Source organism: Coregonus clupeaformis, chromosome 29, assembly GCF_020615455.1.
Source record: "Coregonus clupeaformis isolate EN_2021a chromosome 29, ASM2061545v1, whole genome shotgun sequence".
In the NCBI taxonomy this organism is placed as follows: domain Eukaryota; kingdom Metazoa; phylum Chordata; class Actinopteri; order Salmoniformes; family Salmonidae; genus Coregonus; species Coregonus clupeaformis.
In genome coordinates this window covers 64,414,099-64,435,148 of record NC_059220.1, presented here as the reverse complement: position 1 = coordinate 64,435,148, position 21,050 = coordinate 64,414,099, and the positions used below count along the sequence as shown (strand labels likewise).

At 45.7% G+C, this 21,050-nt stretch overlaps 1 protein-coding gene across 2 annotated transcripts in view; it reads right to left on the bottom strand.

Annotated features, from left to right (window-relative positions):
* LOC121572293 (protein tyrosine phosphatase type IVA 2) overlaps nucleotides 1-20,776 on the bottom strand; it is a 41,943-nt gene extending 21,167 nt beyond the window's left edge. Inside the window, exon 1 of one of the 2 annotated variants that reach the window (XM_041884319.2) lies at nucleotides 20,646-20,776. The gene's annotated coding sequence lies outside the window, so the exon portion shown is untranslated. The remainder of the gene's footprint in view (nucleotides 1-20,645) is intronic. The other variant, XM_041884318.2, reaches the window with a different exon arrangement.
* Nucleotides 20,777-21,050: the final 274 nt, after the last annotated feature.

Sequence of the window (21,050 nt, the reverse complement as noted above, 5' to 3'; positions counted from 1 at the left end):
TAAACTACCCACACATATTCTGAGAAAGGACAGCTAGGTTGCACATCAACCCCCCCTTGTCTGCGGAAGCTAAACTGGGAGATAAGTCAGTGAGTGAGTAAACTTGCAGTACTGGGGCCTAGCTGAGAGTCCGAGGCCCTGGCTCTGTCCCAAACGGTACCCTATTCCCTGTGGTATCGGTCAGAAGTAGTGCAGCATAAAGGGAATAGCGAGCCGTTTGGGACGCAGCCTCTGAGACCTAGGCAGCTCGGCCCAGAGAGAGGGAGAGTCTCCTCTTGGTGCCCTGCTCGACATCTAGGCCCAGAGACAGAGAGGGAGAGTCTCCTCTTGGTGCCCTGCTCGACATCTAGGCCCAGAGACAGAGGGAGAGTCTCCTCTTGGTGCCCTGCTCGACATCTAGGCCCAGAGAGAGGGAGAGTCTCCTCTTGGTGCCCTGCTCGACATCTAGGCCCAGAGACAGAGGGAGAGTCTCCTCTTGGTGCCCTGCTCGACATCTAGGCACAGAGAGAGGGAGAGTCTCCTCTTGGTGCCCTGCTCGACATCTAGGCCCAGAGACAGAGGGAGAGTCTCCTCTTGGTGCCCTGCTCGACATCTAGGCCCAGAGACAGAGAGGGAGAGTCTCCTCTTGGGTGCCCTGCTCGACATCTAGGCCCAGAGACAGAGGGAGAGTCTCCTCTTGGTGCCCTGCTCGACATCTAGGCCCAGAGAGAGGGAGAGTCTCCTCTTGGTGCCCTGCTCGACATCTAGGCCCAGAGACAGAGGGAGAGTCTCCTCTTGGTGCCCTGCTCGACATCTAGGCACAGAGAGAGGGAGAGTCTCCTCTTGGTGCCCTGCTCGACATCTAGGCCCAGAGACAGAGGGAGAGTCTCCTCTTGGTGCCCTGCTCGACATCTAGGCCCAGAGACAGAGAGGGAGAGTCTCCTCTTGGTGCCCTGCTCGACATCTAGGCCCAGAGACAGAGAGGGAGAGTCTCCTCTTGGTGCCCTGCTCGACATCTAGGCCCAGAGACAGAGAGGGAGAGTCTCCTCTTGGTGCCCTGCTCGACATCTAGGCCCAGAGACAGAGGGAGAGTCTCCTCTTGGTGCCCTGCTCGACATCTAGGCCCAGAGACAGAGAGGGAGAGTCTCCTCTTGGTGCCCTGCTCGACACGTGTTCCCATGGTGGGCCTGTACTGTACGACACTGCCGGGCAGGGCGTGTGAGAGCTGATAGGGAGAGTATATTAGACCCATCGGCCCCAATCAGCTGGCCACTCTAAGCGCAATATCACACACTGTGACAGAGGGAAGGGAGAGTGAAAAAGAAATACAAAAATACAACTGTGGGAGGATAGTGGCTAGTGCTGAGCGATTAAACTACATTTCGGTAATTTGACGTAGGTTCAATTATTAGAATTCCATTTTGTTTTTTTTGTTCTTCTGTGAGCTCAATGTTCATTTTCTCACTGCAGTTTCTCTAGATAAATCAGATCAAGCCCGAACTGTGCGATGTAGTAAGGAGTTGTTTCCAACAGGCCAATATTCTACATAGGAAATGTTAACTACACAATGACCATAATCCATTGCACCTACTTGTCCGGAGAAGGGGAGAAGAAAGCATGATTGAGAGGGATAGAGAGCAGTTACATCATGAGGTATCTCTACCTGAAAATACATGATCTAAGTGACTGATAGTTGGTATTCAGCAGTCATAAAAGTATGCCTTATTTATTTGAAGACCTAAAATAGTGATTGTCAGACAGCATAGGCAGCAGCTCTATAGAGATGACTTGGAATTAAATAATAAAGTCATCAAATAAAACAAACGTAAAATACACAACTGAAATATTTTATTCAAGTAATGTGAATAAAATATGGTTAATAAGTGATAAGCAGTCAAATGGGCAGTTATTACCAACATGGGACTTTTATTAACAGTTTTAATCTGTGTTACAGCATTCAACCCACAATGCATAGTGCATTTCATGTCTAAAAATAATACATTGAAACAGAGATCTGTGATAATTTGTTCATAATCGAACCAAAATCGTACCGACCTCAAAAAGCACAAATCGCTCAGCACTAGTAGTGGTGTATAGAGTGTGAGAATGAGCCCAGTATCAGAGAACAGAGAGAACAAACCCAACAGATAATGGCAGGGATGGGAGTGCAGCCAGGGGCTCCCTTGTAAAGCTTGGCTCGGGAAAACAACTAGGTTAGATTTGATGGCAAAGCAGCCGTGTGTGCGTGTTTCAGACAGAGCGTAAAACAAAAAGAGTCCTAGACTAATTACAAAACAAGTGACTGATGGTGAAATAATGGGACTGAGCTTTATTTGCATGTTAGTAAGGGAATCAGCGGTGAGTGAATTCTGTGTTTGACAGGTCACATTTACTAGGCTGGTATTATCAGCAGTGGGACGTGTGCCAGTGAGAAAGACTGCCTGGACGGCTAAACCACAGGAGAGACCTGCTACAATGGGACTTTAATCAACTAACAACTATGCAATAAGGCACAAGAGGCAGTGCTGTACCATGAATACAGTCACAGGTAAGAGGCAGTGCTGTACCATGAATACAGTCACAGGTAAGAGGCAGTGCTGTACCATGAATACAGTCACAGGTAAGAGGCAGTGCTGTACCATGAATACAGTCACAGGTAAGAGGCAGTGCTGTACCATGAATACAGTCACAGGTAAATGGCGTTGATCGCCATGACGCGATATAGTCCAGACAAAAATCTGGTCATCTTTTGGTCATGTTGCTACAGACGCGACCCAGTCATTAATTATTTTTGCATAGTTGTTCATTCTTAACTAAATGTTTGCTACGCAGGCTGGATAACGTTCTTGTCAATTGCTAGCTAGCCAGCTAGCTAACTCAGTCACGTCAAACATTGAACCTGGAATGACAGTACACTAGCTGCATTTTCGTTTGTTTTAGCTTTTTTTCCTATTGGCATTTATTTGCATATGTCCATGATAATGATGTTGATGCACGATTTTGACTGACAGGGAAAAAGTTCTTCTGGGCACCATTCACTCCATGTATGGTACTACAGAGATAGAAATTCAAAAGTGAAACATTGTTTCCGAGGTCGGACAGGCAGACAGCGAGGCTAAATGCTAGGCTGGAAGCAAGGGGAGATAAATACAAGAGATGATTGGGACAGCAACATGAACATGATATTCTTATGAGGCACAGTGTTCATTTTCAGATGGAACTGTTCGCAGGCATAGGTGTGTCTGTGACGGCCAACACAGCACGACTTGGAACGCTGCTCATCCAATCAGCATCCAGGATCCAAGCAACCAGTTTTATGTCTCTTACATATTCTCCATGTGAAAAGGATAAATGCTGTGGGATTTCAAGGTAATATATGCTAGGCTATAGCCTAGCTAACATCCATGAGAAGTGAAACCTAAACCACCTGAGATTACCATGTCAACCCTCCTCTCTACCCCTCCGACATCCCTGAACAGGGTTAAACGTGGGATCAGCAGGAGGTTGAATAACTAATATATCCACCACAGCGACCTAATCCCCTTCCTCAGATCCCCCATATCTTTACTACAAATCCAGCTGAGCCACTGGCACGGACCCAGGCTGAGTCCCAAATGGCACCCTATTCCCTACATAGTGCACTACTTTTGACCAGAGCCATATGGGCCCTGTTCAAAAGTAGTGCACTATGTAGGGAATAGGGTGCCATTTGTGACACAAGCAAGGACCACCGGTTCACACGAGTGTGTTTTGGCATCAGGGGTTTTGTCACAAATATAGGCTGATATGTCAGTTGTTTATTTGCCCGGTGGCTGTGCTGAAGATTTAGGCTAGAGAAATCTGCTGGAACATGGGCTTAGGTCACGATAATATTGTGGGTCTAAGCAGTAACCGAAAGGTGGCTGGTTCAAATCCCCAAGCCGACTAGGTGAAAAATCTGTCGATGTGCCCTTGAGCAAGGCACTTGACTAATTGCTCCTGTAAGTCGCTCTGGATAAGAGCGTCTGCTAAATGACTAAAATGTAAATGTATATAACATGGAAACACAGATGACCTGGCACGGGTAACTAGGTAGGTCAGCAGAGACAAATCTTACAGAAACAAAAGGCAACAGGAAAGGCGTTCAGATACTGAAATAGCACAAGCCATTTGTTGACTTTCAAATGAATACAAACTAGCACTACTAGATAGTGCTGGGGGGAGAAGAAAAAAATTGAGTCACATGTCGGGATATTTTTGACGATATATCATATAGTTTTGACAATATCGCTATATTTTTGCGCCAAAACTCCAGTATTTTTAATTCATAGCGTGCAAATTTGTTTTCAGCACTTTTTTTTCTCCCCGTGACTGATCAAAACTAGTTCTCATGGCTCTCTCGTCCCTCTGCAGCAGACATATGGTGAGAAAAATGTTTGGAAGATCAAATCGCAATAAAATCACAGTATCGAATCGCAATACGTATCGGCACCTAAGTATGGTGATATCGTCAAGTCCCTGGCAACTCCCAGCCTTAGACCACTTCCTCCCACAGTTGGGCAGGCAGGTGTCAGAAATGCACCATGCCCAGTCTTGGGGACTGAGGAAGTGTCTGGGGAAGAGAGAGTCTGTGGTTCTGTCTAGTTCTCTGGGGCTGGCTCGGGCTCAGACCAGCTGGAGGGCAGTGTGGGAGCTGGGCCAGGGGACTAGGGGAATGCCTGGCCTGGGAGGGAGCCTTGGCCAGGTTAGAACAAGTCCTGGCGGGCTAGCTGGGGAGGGAGCCCTGTCCTGGTTAGAACAGATCCTGGTTTGCTTGGGTATCGGAGTGCCAAGTCTAGGTCCAAGAGGCTTCTAAACAGCTTCTACCCCCAAGCCATAAGACTCCTGAACATCTAATCAAATGGCTACCCAGACTATTTGCATTGCATTGCTTTTCTGCAAAGGGACCAGGACGACTGATCCGTGTAAAGGAAAGAATGAATGGGGCCATGTATCGTGAGATTTTGAGTGAAAACCTCCTTCCATCAGCAAGGGCATTGAAGATGAAACGTGGCTGGGTCTTTCAGAATGACAATGATCCCAAACACACCGCCCGGGCAACGAAGGAGTGGCTTCGTAAGAAGCATTTCAAGGTCCTGGAGTGGCCTAGCCAGTCTCCAGATCTCAACCCCATAGAAAATCTTTGGAGGGAGTTGAAAGTCCGTGTTGCCCAGCGACAGCCCCAAAACATCACTGCTCTAGAGGAGATCTGCATGGAGGAATGGGCCAAAATACCAGCAACAGTGTGTAAAAACCTTGTGAAGACTTACAGAAGACGTTTGACCTGTGTCATTGCCAACAAAGGGTATATAACAAAGTATTGAGAAACTTTTGTTATTGACCAAATACTTATTTTCCACCATAATTTGCAAATAAATTCATAACAAATCCTACAATGTGATTTTCTGGATTTTTTTTCCTCATTTTGTCTGTCATAGTTGACGTGTACCTATGATGAAAATTACAGGCCTCTCTCATCTTTTTAAGTGGGAGAACTTGCACAATTGGTGGCTGACTAAATACTTTTTTTCTCCACTGTATTTGTATATAGCCACATAAATTGCAGAAAATTGGTTCCTGTTTCAGTCATGTCTTTGGTCAGTAAACTAGAGTCAAAACTCCTCATCACGAGTGCGGGACAAATGGAAGCCGCTACTGGGTCAAAAGAGAGGAAAAATAACTACGCTTCAAAAGACAAGAAGGTTTTTGTTCCGGCTGGGCTGGGGTGAGAGTCCAGAGAGGAGCAGAGCGGGGCAGAACGTTAGCAGGTGGGCGTGTTGACATGTCACCACGGGGAAATGCAAACAGTTACAGGAAGTTGTACTATTGACTGCCCCACCCCCTGCCTTACTGGAGGCATTTAGGATCACACACACCTTAGTTTACAACCAAGGACAGTACAGAGCCTCCGGTTTCTTTCCCTCCCACCATTGTTTCTTTTCTGCCTCGCTCCGCTCATGACATGTGAGGGAATAAAAAAGGAGACATGTCAGGACATGAGCAGGACAGGACTGCCGCAACACACCTGCAGCAGCAGCACACAGGCTGAGAGAGAAAAACTAACTGCACTAATCTAGCAACGCCTCCAAATGAAGTCAACTGATTGGACGAAGAGGATTTGCATACAGGTGTCTCTGGCTGAAAGTGATACTGGTGTGACTGACTGATTTTGAGGGGTCCTCGTTTTGTTTACTGAATTCCTGTGTGAAAGAACTGAAATGGTAATGGGGAGGGTTCAGAGAATGTTGGCTGGTTCTTAGAACACAAAGCAGCCACTGCTGGGTTGGTAGGCCGGTTCTTAGAACACAAAGCAGCCACTGCCGGGTTGGTAGGCCGGTTCTTAGAACACAAAGCAGCCACTGCCGGGCTGGTAGGCCGGTTCTTAGAACACAAAGCAGCCACTGCCGGGCTGGTAGGCCGGTTCTTAGAACACAAAGCAGCCACTGCCGGGTTGGTAGGCTGGTTCTTAGAACACAAAGCAGCCACTGCCGGGTTGGTAGGCCGGTTCTTAGAACACAAAGCAGCCACTGCCGGGTTGGTAGGCCGGTTCTTAGAACACAAAGCAGCCACTGCCGGGTTGGTAGGCTGGTTCTTTGAACACAAAGTAGCCACTGTCGGGCTGGTAGGGACTATAGAATAGAAATTGTATCTGAAAGGGGTGTAACGGTACACGTATTCGTACCGAACCGCTCGGTACGGGGACCTCAGGACTCAACCCTATGGGCTTTAGCTAAATGGGCTAACACACACAGGCCTACCTGCTTGTACTTCGTGGAGGCTGTGTAACCATCTACCGCGTTATTGTCCTTCCAAACTGGGGATTTCACTCGCGCAACACCTGTTTCCGCAGTGATGTTGTAGCCTATGCCCTTATCATAACCCCTCTTTTTATGTTAGCCATTTTCGCGTGAGCTAGGCTATCCAGGGAAAGTAAACTTGGCAACGTGTCGTATTCTCACGTGGGGAGAGGGAACATAAGCTCTGCGCGTGGACAAATTACAACGTTTTAGCACCACACAAAAAAGGGACAGTTCCTGGCTCCACACACTCAATGTGTGGCTGCTAGCCTTATGTCTGCCTCGCCGCTCACAGAACGGAATTCGCAACACAACTCTACATAACAAGCTCCTGTTTAAAAAAAAAAGTTTATTCTCTTGATTTTAAATGTTTCCGACCTGCAATGCAATTGTCCCCCCCCTTTTCCCCCACTGCTACATATTACCAGAAGAAACACTGGGTGATCAGATTCAGTCTGGGTCTGGATCTGTAGCTCTGTGTGTTTGTGTAGACTAGGGACTATTGTGGTTCAGACTACCACAGCGGACAGGCACTATCCCAGTCAGTCTAGAGGTATAAATATCCTAAATGTTACCCAAAGAAGGCTCTGAGCCAGAGGCCCTTCTGGGCAGGATGAGAGGGTGGGGTACTGTGCTCTCCCGGACAGGTAATAGCATAATATATTTAAATCTCCTTGGCAAGGTCCAGTTAGCGCCACTTCCTGTTAGCTTTTCAAATGGAACACCAGGTCACTGTTGACGTCTTACATCCTAAGCAGAACAACCACAGTTTCATCCCAGGTTCTTTACTAAACAACTAGTGAAAATCCACCTACCCCCAGTGGCTGAAAGGGTGAGAGAAAACCACCCCATCCCAATGACTGAAAGGGGGTGTGAAAGTGAAAAAGAGGAACAAGCAACACTTGTCAAAGTACACTACATGACCAAAAGTATTTGGACACCTCCTCGTGACAATCTCATTCCAAAATTATGGGCATTAATATAGAGTTGGTCCCCCCTTTGCTGCTATAACAGCCTCCACTCTTCTGGGAAGGCTTTCCAATAGATGTTGGAACATTGCTGCGGAGACTTGCTTCCATTCAGCCACGAGCATTGGTGAGGTCAGGGACTGATGCAGGCCAGTCAAGTTCTTCCACACCGATCGAGAAACCATTTCTGTATGGACCTTGCTTTGTGCACGGGGGCATTGTCATGCTGAAACAGGAAAGGGCCTTCCCCAAATTTGCCACAAAGTTCGAAGCACAAAATCATCTAGAATGTCATTGTTTGCTGTAGCGTTAAGATTTCCCTTCACTGGAACTAAGGGGCCTAGCCCAAACCATGAAAAACAGCCCCAGACCATTATTCCTCCTCCACCAAATGTTGCATTATGCATTCAGGCAGGTAGCGTTCTCCTGGCATACCCATATTCGTCCATCAGACGGTGAAGTGTGATTCTTCACTCCAGAAAACGCTTTTCCACTGCTCCAGAGTCCAATTGCGGCGAGCTTTACACCACTCCAGCCGACGCTTGGCATTGCGCATGGTGATCTTAGGCTTGTGTGCGGCTGATCGGCCATTGAAATCCATTTCATGAAGCTCCTGATGAACAGTTCTTGTGCTCATGTTGCTTCCAGAGGTAGTTTGGAACTCGGTAGTAAGTGTTGCAACCGAGGACAGACGATTTTTTACACGCTACGCGCTTCAGCACTCGCCGGTCCCGTTCTGTGAGCTTGTGTGGCCTACCACTTCGCGGCTGAGCCGTTGTTGCTCCTAGACGTTTCCACTTCACAATAACAGCACATACAGTTGACCGGGGCAGCTCTAGCAGGGCAGAAATTTGACAAACTGACTTGTTGGAAAGGTGGCATCCTATGACGGTGCCAAGTTGAAAGTCACTGAGCTCTATGGAGATTACATGGCTTTGTGCTCGATTTTATACACCTGTCAGCAACGGGTGTGGCTGAAATAGCCGAATTCACTAATTTGAAGGGGTGTCCACCAATGTTACCGCTAAGCTGCGTGAGTCCACAGTACCCCAAGACTACCCCCAGTAGACTACCCCCTTCTGCAGAGCACAAAATAAATATCAGCCCACGGAGAGAAGCACGGGATTGAACTTCACTCACTTTTCTAGAGTTTTCCTTCTTAGTTAACACTATCAACTTTTCACTTTACTGTGGCAATTTTGATCAAATCAACGCAATATTAGCCACTTTCAATGCAACATACCGAAACAAAACAAACTATGTGAGTGATTTTGTTGTAGGCAGAACGCATCGGAGTAGGATTCTATTGCTCACACCTCAGACTGGTTATGCTACACAGCTCTGTGTAGAGTACAATCAGAGCTGCAGTAGGCCTATATGCAAATAGACCATTGCCATATATGGATCTGTGCCATTTACCTTGAACTGGACTGTGTTTACGCTGTGGTGCTGAGTAGATGCACTTGTTTTGAGATCAAAAGCAAGCGCTGCATGTAGCCACGTGTGCACATTTTGTTCATATCCTTTGCTAGTTAGTGAGTTATTAGCCCAGTTATAACTTGTAGTCAGCAATATGGGAGTGATTGCTTCCTACAAGAGCACAAAACATGTACATTTCTAGACATTTGAAAAGTGTGTCAGGTAAAGTGCCATTATGGTGGAAAATGGGCTAGGATGGACAGTCACCAGGCAGCTGCCCCTGAGCTTTTTAATGAGTCATAATCTCCTGTCACCAATCTAATCAGGTCCCTTCTATAAGGCTAGCACCCCGGGCCGGGCCGCCTAACCAGCCCTGGCCAGATAGTGGTGGAGAGGGTAAGGCAGGTCACCTAACCACCTGTCCTGCAGACCTGGGTTCAAATACTACAGTGTTTGCTTTAGCCTGTCATGGAGTGCCAGGTGGGTGGGGTTTGCCCTTTGGGAACTTTTCCATTGATTCAATTGCATAAGGCAAACTCAAATCAAGCCCAAATGAAGAATTTATTATTATTTCAATAGAATTTGAAACCAGGTCTGCTGTCCTGTCCTATACGGGCTGGAAGAGACAGTGTTGGGCCTTTAATAGCACTGGGGTTTCCTAATGTTAAGTGGAGAGACAGGGAAGTTCCGTGTCTAGAGGGTTTTGTTTGAACTTTCACTTAATTTAAGATGGGTAACTCATTTATTTTACTGAGAATACATTTCAGAACAAAGGCACGCCTGCACATGCATATACAAACACGCACAAATTAGGCCTTATGGTTCGCCCTTCGCACTTAGAACAAGTTGTCATATAACCAGACAGAACCAAGGGATTTAATATTAACACGGAGGGAGACATAAAATTCATGACAGCCACTTTCTGTGGCAGTCGTGTGTGTGTACTCTGATTGACAGCCAACACCAAGATTCACCACAACTATATCATGCATCATAATCCTTTGATAAGACCAATCACCTTGAGAAAGTAGCCTTGAGCCAAATCTCTAATCAAGTCATTCATCCATGGCCTGGCAAAGGGTTAGCGGTTGGCCTAGCCCATTCAATCACAGCCTGTGGATCGAAGACTCCAGATGCCACTCAAAACAGACGCAACAGGGAATGCCTGTTGCCATAACGACGGGCGGGTATCTCTGGGGAGGCGACAGACAGGAGTTCCAGAAGGGACAGCTCCTGTCCCTCCAGGAGAGATCACAAAGGAGCAGCGGTGCGCCTCTTTAAATATTAACACTGACAAGCAGGAGGTGCAGCACCAGGAGGGATAGAGAAAAGAGAGAAGCTACTGTAGTCCTGGGTAAAGTCTTAGGCACAGATCTAGGACTTAGCATCCTGTCCAGGGGGTATACTTGTATATCAAGCTGTCGCACGCTATAAACTAGAAGCATCTTCTAGCAATCTATTGAGAGGACAGGCATCGGTCAGTCACAAAGCGAATGATGACAGGAAAACGCAGCAGAGGGGAAGCGAGAGGTTTAACTCGCAAAAATCTGTCCAAAATCAGCCCAACGCGTTTCTATGGGCTTATTTTGGACCAAAGCTTGTCATTGTTTCACACATTCATTTCGGCCCATTTGATAATTTTGTGTTTTCACATAGCCACGCAGAGTCTTGGCGCATAGTAGGCTGCTCTGCGTTGATTGACAACTAGTTGTTAACTAGTTTATAAAAGGTGACTGAATAAATTTGATCTCTTATATCCCTTTGCCATTCATACATCTCATTCGGAAAGTATTCAGACACCTTGACTTTTTCCACATTTTGTTACATTACAGCCTTATTCTAAAATTGATGTAATTGTTTTTTTCCCCCTTCATCAATCTAAACAATACCCCAAAATGACAAAGCAAAAACCGTTTTTTCTAAATGTATCTCAAATGTATTTCTTTTTAAACCCTGAAATATCACATTTACATATGTATTCAGACCCTTTACTCAGTACGTTGTTGAAGCACCTTTGGCTGCGATTACATCCTTGAGTATGACGCTACAAGCTTGGCACACCTGTATTTGGGGAGTTTCTCCCATTGTTCTCTGCAGATCCTCTCAAGCTCTGTCAGGTTGGATGGGGAGCGTTGCTGCACAGCTATTTTCAGGTCTCTCCATAGATGTTTGATCAGGTTCAAGTCCGGGCTCTGGCTGGGCCACTCAAAGACATTCAGAGACTTGTCCCGAAGCCAATCCTGCGTTGTCTTGGCTGTGTGCTTAGGGTCGTTGTCCTCTTGGAAGATTAACCTTCTCCCCAGTCTGAGGTCCTGAGCGCTCTGGAGCAGGTTTTCATCAAGGGTCTCTCTGTACTGTGCTCTGATCATCTTTCCCTCGATCCTGACTAGTCTCCCGCTGCCCGCTGAAAAACATCCCCACAGCATGATGCTGCCACCACCATGCTTCACCGTAGGGATGGTGCCAGGTTTCCTCCAGACGTGACGCTTGGCATTCAGGCCAGAATTCAATCTTGGTTTCATCAGACCAGATAATCTTCTTTCTCCTGGTCAGAGTCCTTTAGGTGCCTTTTGGCAAACTCCAAGCGGGCAGTCATGTGCCTTTTACTGAGGAGTGGCTTCCGTCTGGCCACTCTACCATAAAGGCCTGATTGGTGGAGAGCTGCAGAGATGGTTGTCCTTCTGGAAGGTTCTCCCATCTCCACAGAAGAACTCTGGAGCTCTGTCAGAGTGACCATCAGGTTCTTGGTCACCTCCCTGACCAAGGCCCTTCTCCCCGATTGCTCAGTTTGGCCGGTCGGCCAGCTCTAGGAAGAGTCTTGGTCGTTCCAAACTTCTTCCAAGTAAGAAAGATGGAGGCCACTGTGTTCTTGGGGACCTTTAATGCTGCAGAAATGTTTTGGTACCCTTCACAAGATCTGTGCCTTGACACAATCCTGTATCGGAGCTCTACGGACAATTCCTTCAACCTCATGGCTTGGTTTTTGCTCTGACATGCACTGTCAACTGTGGGACCTTTTATAGACAGGTGTGTGTCTTGCCAAATCATGTCCAATCAATTGAATTTACCACAGGTGGACTCCAATCAAGTCGTAGAAACATCTCAAGGATGATCAATGGAAACAGGATGCACCTGAGCTCAATTTCGATTCTCATAGCAAAGGGTCTAAATACTTAGGTAAATAAGGTATGTTTTTTATTTTTAATAGATTTGCAAAAAAGTCTAATAATCTGTTTTCGCTTTGTCATTATGGGGTATTGTGTGTAGATTGATGATTAAAAAAACAATTTAAATCAATTTTAGAATAAGGCTGTAACGTAACAAAATGTGGAAAAAGTCAAGGGGTCTGAATACTTTCCAAATGCACTGTAAATCACGCAATGTGGTTATATGTCGATGGTATCGCATCGGAACAAGTACACCAAAGAAATGCCTGGTTTTGTTTTTTGCTATGATGTCGTGGTCAGTGTAGCCTACCGAATCGCAGAGAGCCATTCATATGGCTCCCTAATTTGCATAGGCTACTGGTAGCAGGCCTAGGCTTTTTGGCGATTATCTGCAGTTAAATTATGAAAACATTAGATGAAGATGGTGAATCATCACTACAGGAACAATAGGTAGTGGAGAGCCTCATTCTGGTCCGAATATGATAATTAGGGCCCTCGCGGAATACAGGCATTAAAATGGAATTCAACAATATTCAAAAAAGTATTGACCTTTGTAGGTAATCAACTAAATGTACTGAACATTTACTAATTAGCCCAAGTTTATCATAAGACGAACAGAATGCATCAGTGATTTCGAATTTCCTGCAGCTTTCTGAAGAGGCAATGAGAACGCCCGTGTGCAGTGCACACATGTACCACTTTGTGTAGCCATAACGATGATGCTAATGAAAACAGACTTCTGGTAGATGGAAAAGATTTCCCAAAATCCTTCTCAATTAAAATGTTAACTACAAAGTAGCCTATGCTTACCGGGCAGAATGATATTATTTTCATCAATCCAGCGGGTATTCGTTTTTCAAACTGCACCTTCACGTGCACTACAAAAACATGAATTAAAAGGGTCACTACACCCAAAAATCTATCTCTCTCAGATTTTTCCCCAGACCTTAAAAGTGGTCTCCTGATGTGGTTTAAGCATTGTTTGCGGACTTAGAACATCTAATTGTTGTTTTTTCCTATTTAAAAAGTGTGATTGACAGAATAAATAAAATTGTGTGGGTGGGGAACAGAAACCTGGAAAAACGTAACTTTAATTAATTTGTCAAGATAATGTGGGCTATTTACTTCATTTTCCAGTTTAAATAAAAATGCATAATTTGAAGAACAAACATTGTGGCGTATCTTGCAGTAAAACTGTAAATAACACTTCATCTCAAGAGAAGACAGGTTAAATGTTCTCCTACTTAGAAAACAGTCCTGATCATATAGGCCTAGAAAATATCCAAAACAACAATATATTGAAATTCATCCATTTTCAGTCATTTAAAATTGTAAAGTCATGTCTTTCTACACTACCATTTTTTTCCCCAATCTGTGAGGTAAACTCAATAAAGTTTTCAATAATTTCGATGTGTATTTCAGATGGAATCAAGGCATTAGAATGTACCAGAGACCACCAAAATAGAGATATTCTGCAAAAAAATGTCAACCAGGAGGGCTGGCTACTCTATGATTAAGTGTGGTGTAATTTGATCCCAGACCTGTGGGCCTACCTTGAGTGTCCACAGGAGGACATAGTGGAGAGAGAGAGCCGAGTGGATGTCAGGAGCAGCGAGTGCACAGCACCCCCTCCTCCCCCCAACACATGCACCAAACCAGAGGTTAGTGATCCCTCTCTCCATCACTCCAGCCAGAGCCCCAGGGGCATAAAGAAATGTTTTAATGGGCTAATCCGTTACACCAGGCAGACTAGAACACATTACAAGCTCATCAACACCACCATTCAACAGACACAGGCACCCTGTGGTCAAACCAGGCCCGGTGCCAGCTACACAGACAGCTCCCTGCCCCCCCTGTAGTGACCCTTGCCTAGCCTCATGTTACTGTACCTGCCACAGCTAGTCTCAGTTACGGTAACCAAGGCTGAAGACTTCCACTGTTGTCACGCTCGTCTTTCTTTATGCTGCTAATACAGAGAGGGGAACCTTCCTCTGTGTGCCAAATGTCACACCATCTAGCGAAGTGGTGGCTGTGACACAGACACCACCCATCTAGTTCCCGTACAAAAAGACACCTTCACTATTTGACTATAAAATATGCAATTCTGTCTACAAGCGTAAAGTAGTAATGTAGACAAAATGACAATGGACCACAGCAATGTCTAGTACCATCTAGCATTGAGAAGACTTGACTATCGGTGTTCAAAGCTGACAATTCAGTTGCAGTGTGAGCAAACATTTGTTTTCACAATGACTCACACCATGTTTACTGCCAATCCAAGCCCCAGGGAGAGGGATCAACACTTCCCAAGCCCAAACTGATCAGCCTTTTGTAATGTTTCTCCTTAAAAACAGCAAGGCTAGGATTTTGGGGAGGTGAGACGATCCTAGATCTGTGGCTGTGTCTCAAAAGGAGGTGATCAAAAGTAGAGTAGGAAATTGCCAAGGGTGATGAGGCCAACCTCTATCCAGAGCACATAGTGTACAAAAGAACACAGACAGGAAGTGGGGTGTGATACCGGTATGTGTAGCATGGAATCTGGGGAATGAGGCCCTCCCTGCCTGGCCGTCAAAGGCTTGCCCTTGACGTCAGGCTGTATACATGTGGGCTGGCTGAAGTGAGCTATTTCCAGAGCAGCTCCCAGCTCCAGCCTTGTACGTCAATTAGCTTTATAATAAAGCAGTTCAGTGTGACCCACTAGGGTTGTCACTATACCAGCATTGCCATTCTCAGAGGTATCGTCGCAAGGAAACAAAACATGAAACGGACTATATTTCCTGTAGAAAACAGTCCTGATGTTGGAGACAAACAGCCCGATGTCACCCAGAATCACATTTTTATTTTCCAAGCTATAGCACACAATATTGCAGTTGTGTTTTTAAAGGTCCAAAAAGAGCTGTCTGCTTTGTGTTTTCCTTTCTGACATGGACACTGGGATTGTGACAACCGTACTTGAAACAATAAAATAAGCTAACAATGTCCTACAGGAAATGGATTTACAGTTCAATTGTTACAGATCATTATGATACACAGTGCATTCGGAAAGTGCAGACCCCTTGACCTTTTCCACATTGTTACGTTACAGCCTTATTCTAAAATGGATTCAATATTAATTTTTTATAAATCTACACACAATACCCCATAATGACAAAACGAAAACAGGTTTTTAGAAATGTTTCCAAATGTATTCAATCTAAAATCTCCTCTGTGGAGATGGGAGAACCTTCCAGAAGGACAACCATCTCTGCAGCACTCCACCAATCAGGCCTTTCTGGTAGAGTGACCAGACCGAAGCCACTCCTCAGTAAAAGGACCGACAGCCCGCTTTGAGTTTGCCAAAAGGCACCTAAAGGACTCTGACCATGAGAAACAAGATCCTCTGGTCTGATGAAACCAAGATTGAACTCTTTGGCCTGAATGCCAAGTGTCACGTCTGGAGGAAACCAGGCACCGCTCATCACCTGGCCAATACCATCCCTACAGTGAAGCATGACGGTGGCAGCATCATGTTGTGGGGATGTTTTTCAGCGGCATGGACTGGGAGACTAGTCAGGATCGAGGGAAAGATGAACAGAGCAAAGTACAGAGAGATCCTTGATGAAAGCGCTCTGGAGCAGGTTCAGGACCTCAGACTGGGGTAAAGGGTCACCTTCCAACAGGACAACGACCCTAAGCACACAACCAAGACAATGCATGAGTGGCTTCCGGACAAGTCTCTGAATGTCCTTGAGTGGCCCAGCCAGAGCCCGGACTTGAACCCGATCAAACATCTATGGAGAGACCTGAAAATAGCTGTGCAGCGATGCTCCCCATCCAACCTGACAGAGCTTGAGATTATCTGCAGAGAAGAATGGGAGAAACTCCCCAAATACAGGTGTGCCAAGCTTGTAGCGTCGTACCCAAGAAGACTTGAGGCTGTAATCGCTGCCAAAGGTGCTTCAACAAAGTACTGAGTAAAGGGTCTGAATACATATGTAAATGTAATATTCCTGGTTTTATTTTTTAGAAATTTGAAAAAATGTATAAAAACCTGTTTTTTGCTTTGTCATTACGGGGTATTGTCTGTAGATTGATGAGGGTAAAAAACAACTTTATCAATTTTAAAATACGGCTGTAACGTAACAAAATGTAGAAAAAGTGAAGGGGTCTGAATACTTTCCGAATGCAATGTATAGGATTTGTATGGCCTATTTTGTTAATTAGTCAAAGCAATGCTCAGTAATCAAAACTGAGCAGGCACTGGTAGCCAGTGATACCTTAGAGTGATGTATATCCACCTACAGCTACTTTACAAGTGCATGAATAAATAGGTCACCTTGCCATGACTCCTAAGTAGGAACGTCTAAGCTTACCTTCTGACTGATCCGCCCACACTGGGTGTGTGTAAACTGCCTGTGTAGAACATGGGGATGTGTGAACTCCTCAGCTTTAAGTGTCGTGCCTGTGTCACCTCATTAGCTAGCCTTTGAGGTGGCGCGATCGGACAAGACGCTTGCGGGAGTACGGTCACGTGCGTGAGGCAGAGGTCCCGAGTTCAGACAGGAATAGGCAGAATCAGGAGGAAGTGGTACTCACTAAGCAAGCAGTGTGACATCCTTTGCACATTCAACCTTTCCACCCCAAAATAAATTGTAGTTGTCACTCACTGTCAAATAGACCAAAAAAAAAGAGCCTTCAAAAGAATGGCGCCAGAGGAGATGGCTGCCGTTTTACGGGCTCCTAACCAATTGTGCTATTGTGTGTGTCTTTTCCCGTTATTTGTAACTTATTTTGTACATAATGTTTCTGCCACCGTCTCTGTGTATATTTGTAAACAACAGCAGGAACACAAAATCAAATATGTTCCGGGATTCTTCCGATGGCATAGAGGAGTACACATCAGTCACTGGCTTCATCAATAAGTGCATCGATGACGTCGTCCCCACAGTGACCGTACGTACATACCCCAACCGGAAGCCATGGATTACAGGCAACATCCGCATTGAGCTAAAGGGTAGAGCTGCCGCATTCAAGGAGCGGGACTCTAACCCGAACGCTTATAAGAAAACCCGCAACGCCCTCCGACGAACCATCAAACTGGCAAAGCGTCAATATAGGACTAAGACTGAATCGTACTACGCCGGCTCCGACGCTCGTCGGATGTGGCAGGGCTTGCATACTATTACAGACTACAAAGGGAAGCACAGCCGCAAGCTGCCCAGTGACACGAGCCTACCAGACGAGCTAAATTACTTCTATGCTCGCTTCGAGGCAAGCAACACTGAAGCATGCATGAAAGCATCAGCTGTTCCGGACGACAGTGTGATCACGCTCTCTGTAGCAAATGTGAGTAAGACCTTTAAACAGGTCAACATTCACAAGGCCGCAGGGCCAGATGGATTACCAGGACGTGTACTCCGAGCATGCGTTGACCAACTGGCAAGTGTCTTCGCTGACATTTTCAACCTGTCCCTGTCTGAGTCTATAATACCAACATGTTTCAAGCAGACCACCATAGTCCCTGTGCCCAAGAACACTTACGTAACCTGCCTAAATGACTACCGACCTGTAGCACTCACGTTAGTAGCCATGAAGTGCTTTGAAAGGCTGGTCATGGCTCACATCAACACCATTATCCCAGAAACCCTAGACCCACTCCAAATTTCAAACCGCCCCAACAGATCCACAGATGATGCAACCTCTATTGCACTCCACACTGCCCTGAACAACAGGAACACCCAAGTGAGAATGCTAATAATTGACTACAGCTCAGCACCATAGTGCCCTCAAAGCTCATCACTAAGCTAAGGACCCTGGGAATAAACACCGCTCTCTGCAACTGGATCCTTAACTTCCTGACGGGTCACCCCCAGGTGGTAAGCGTAGGTAACAACACATCTGCCACGCTGATCCTCAACACAGGGGCCCCTCAGGGGTGCGTGCTCAGTCCCCTCCTGTACTCCCTGTTCACCCATGACTGCACAGACACGACTCCAACACCATAATTAAGTTTGCCGACGACACAGCAGTGGTAGGCCTGATCACCGACAAGACAGCCTATAAGGAGGAGGTCATAGACCTGGCCCTGTGGTGCCAGGATAACAACCTCTCCCTCAACGTGATCAAGACAAAGGAGATGATTGTGGACTACAGGAAAAAGAGGACCGAGCACGCCCCCATTCTCATCGACGGGGCTGTAGTGGAGTAGGTTGAGAGCTTCAAGTTCCTTGGTGTCCACATCACCAATAAACTATCATGGTCCAAACACACCAAGCCAGTCGTGGAGAGATCAGGACAAAGCCTAGTCCCCCTCGGGAGACAAAGGATTTGGCATGGGTCCCCAGATCCTCAAAAAGTTATACAGCTGCACCCGAGAGCATCTTGACTGGTTGCATCACCTGCAACTGCTCGGCCTCCGACCGCAAGGCACTACAGAGGGTAGTGCATACGGCCCAGTACATCACTGGGGCCAAGCTTCTTGCCGTTCAGGACCTCTATACCAGGCGGTGTCAGAGGAAGGCCCTAAAAATTGTCAAAGACTCCAGCCACCCTAGTGATAGACTGTTCTCTCTGCTACCGCACGGCAAGTGGTACCGGAGTGCCAAGCCTAGGTCCAAAAGGCTTCTTAACAGCTTCTACCCCCAAGCCATAAGACTCCTGATCAAATGGCTACCCAGACTATTTGCATTGTTCCCCCCACCCCCTCTTTTACGCTGCTGCTACTCTCTGCCCCCGCACATTGACTCTGTACCAGTACTCCCAGTACATAGCCTCACTACTGTTATTATACTGCTGCTCTTTAATTATTTATCAATTTTTTACTTAACACTTATTTTTCTTAAAACTTCATTGTTGGTTAAGGGCTTGTAAGTAAGCATGTGACAAATACAATTTGATTTGAAATACCCTGACAAAGAATACACTGAAGCAGGAGTGGATGTTATGATCAGGGTTTTTTCTGGATGAAAAGGGGGCTTAGGTGGTGGGGGTAGCAGGGAGCATGAGACATGTTTGCAGTTTTAAAGCAAATTTCCTGCAATTCTACACATTCTGCCATGCAGCTGGGAGAAAATGTTGCAGTATAAGGTAATTTCATGCGATTCTTACATATTCTGCTAAATTCATTGTTTTGGGAATTTTCAATTCTCCCTGATTGTCTAGATTTTATTATGATGACTTAGACTATATTATAAATAAATAAATATATGAGCACTATCTTTTCTACATACTTTATATCTGGTTTTAGTTTTTTTTTTACAATTTAGTTGACACGTTATATCGTGTTACACCTGTCCGTAGCCAACCTTAGGACCGACCGAAACTCTGTACATCCAATTCAGACAGCGGCGTTTCCAGTTCAACACTGCGCAGCTAGGCTAACGTTAGCTACATGTGAACAGGAACAAGGGCAAGTAAGGTAGCTAGAAGCAAGGAGTATAACTATACATCATTGGGTACAGTAGAAGCATCATCTAGCTACCTAGCAATTAGCAAACAGGCTAATTAGATTTGGCTAGTAAGCTTTCTTGGTCGGCTAATTAATATCGAGGACAAAAGATAACATTGACACAAGAAACGGGTCCGCATGTCTTGTAAAATAGGTCGCTGTGTGTGTAACTGTAATGTTAGCCAACAACGTTGGCTTGCCCCTTCTCCGTCTGTCAAGCCATGAAACTAGCTACCCTGCTAACGTCGTTATGCTAACTAGCCGGCTACAAGCAAGGCAGTTAAGAAAATAAATGGGTCACACTGGGCTGTAACTGTTAGTGTGGGTCAAACGAGTAGCTAGCTAGCTAGCTAGCTAGCACTAACAAAGCTATCTGGGTAGATAAACAGAAAAAAATACCTAGTTATTATCGATGGCTACTTTGGCTTAGATGGTTGGCTGAAACCACAATCCCCCCTTGTAGATTCGTTAGTTAGCTCGCGTCCATTACCGTGGTTAGCGTGCTAACTAAGCTAACGTTAACTTACTATAGCTAGCTACCGGCGTTACGCAGGAAACGGGCAGCTGACTGGCTAACGTTAGCTAGCTAGCTGTTATCGATGTTAAGGCTTTTTCGATTAAAACTACTACTCGTTCGCTATTAATGTTTCGTTTAACTTGGACCTTGGTGTTTTGCCAACATTATTTGTAGATAACGTCGTTCTCCAACTCTGCAGCTTCGCGTAATGTTATTTAGCTGCCATATCCCCGCGTTAGCAAGCCTTAGCTAACTAACGTTACTTTCTTCCCAATAAGACCGACGCTATTGCGAAATAGTTATCTCTGGGGGTTTTTTGTGATAATGTATAACGATATGAACAAGCGTTCTTACTTACAAAGAGCAGGCTGAACATTGAAAACCAGTGACTATCCCGGAGAATGTGGATGGAGGGCAGTAACTGCTGTCAGATATCTTTTTAGTTCCTCTCAAAGGTGGGTGAGAGAGCTCACATCGGAACTGTTGGGAGGAGTTTCAAGGTGGTAATCTTTTTTGCGTCACTTTGTACGCAAGAAAACCAGTGATCAAAACCACTGTCATCACAACACAACAATAATGTTTAACAAATGTGCTAATATTAAACTGGAATCATTGAGAGATATAATGTTTATTTCAGGTTGAGCAGTAGTAATGCCGCGTTCATGTGCTAGTCGGAACTAGGAATCTCAGAAATGTCCGAGTTGCTAAGTGGTTGTAGTTATACAAGTGCCGCGTTCAACGAATCAGCAAATCGAAATT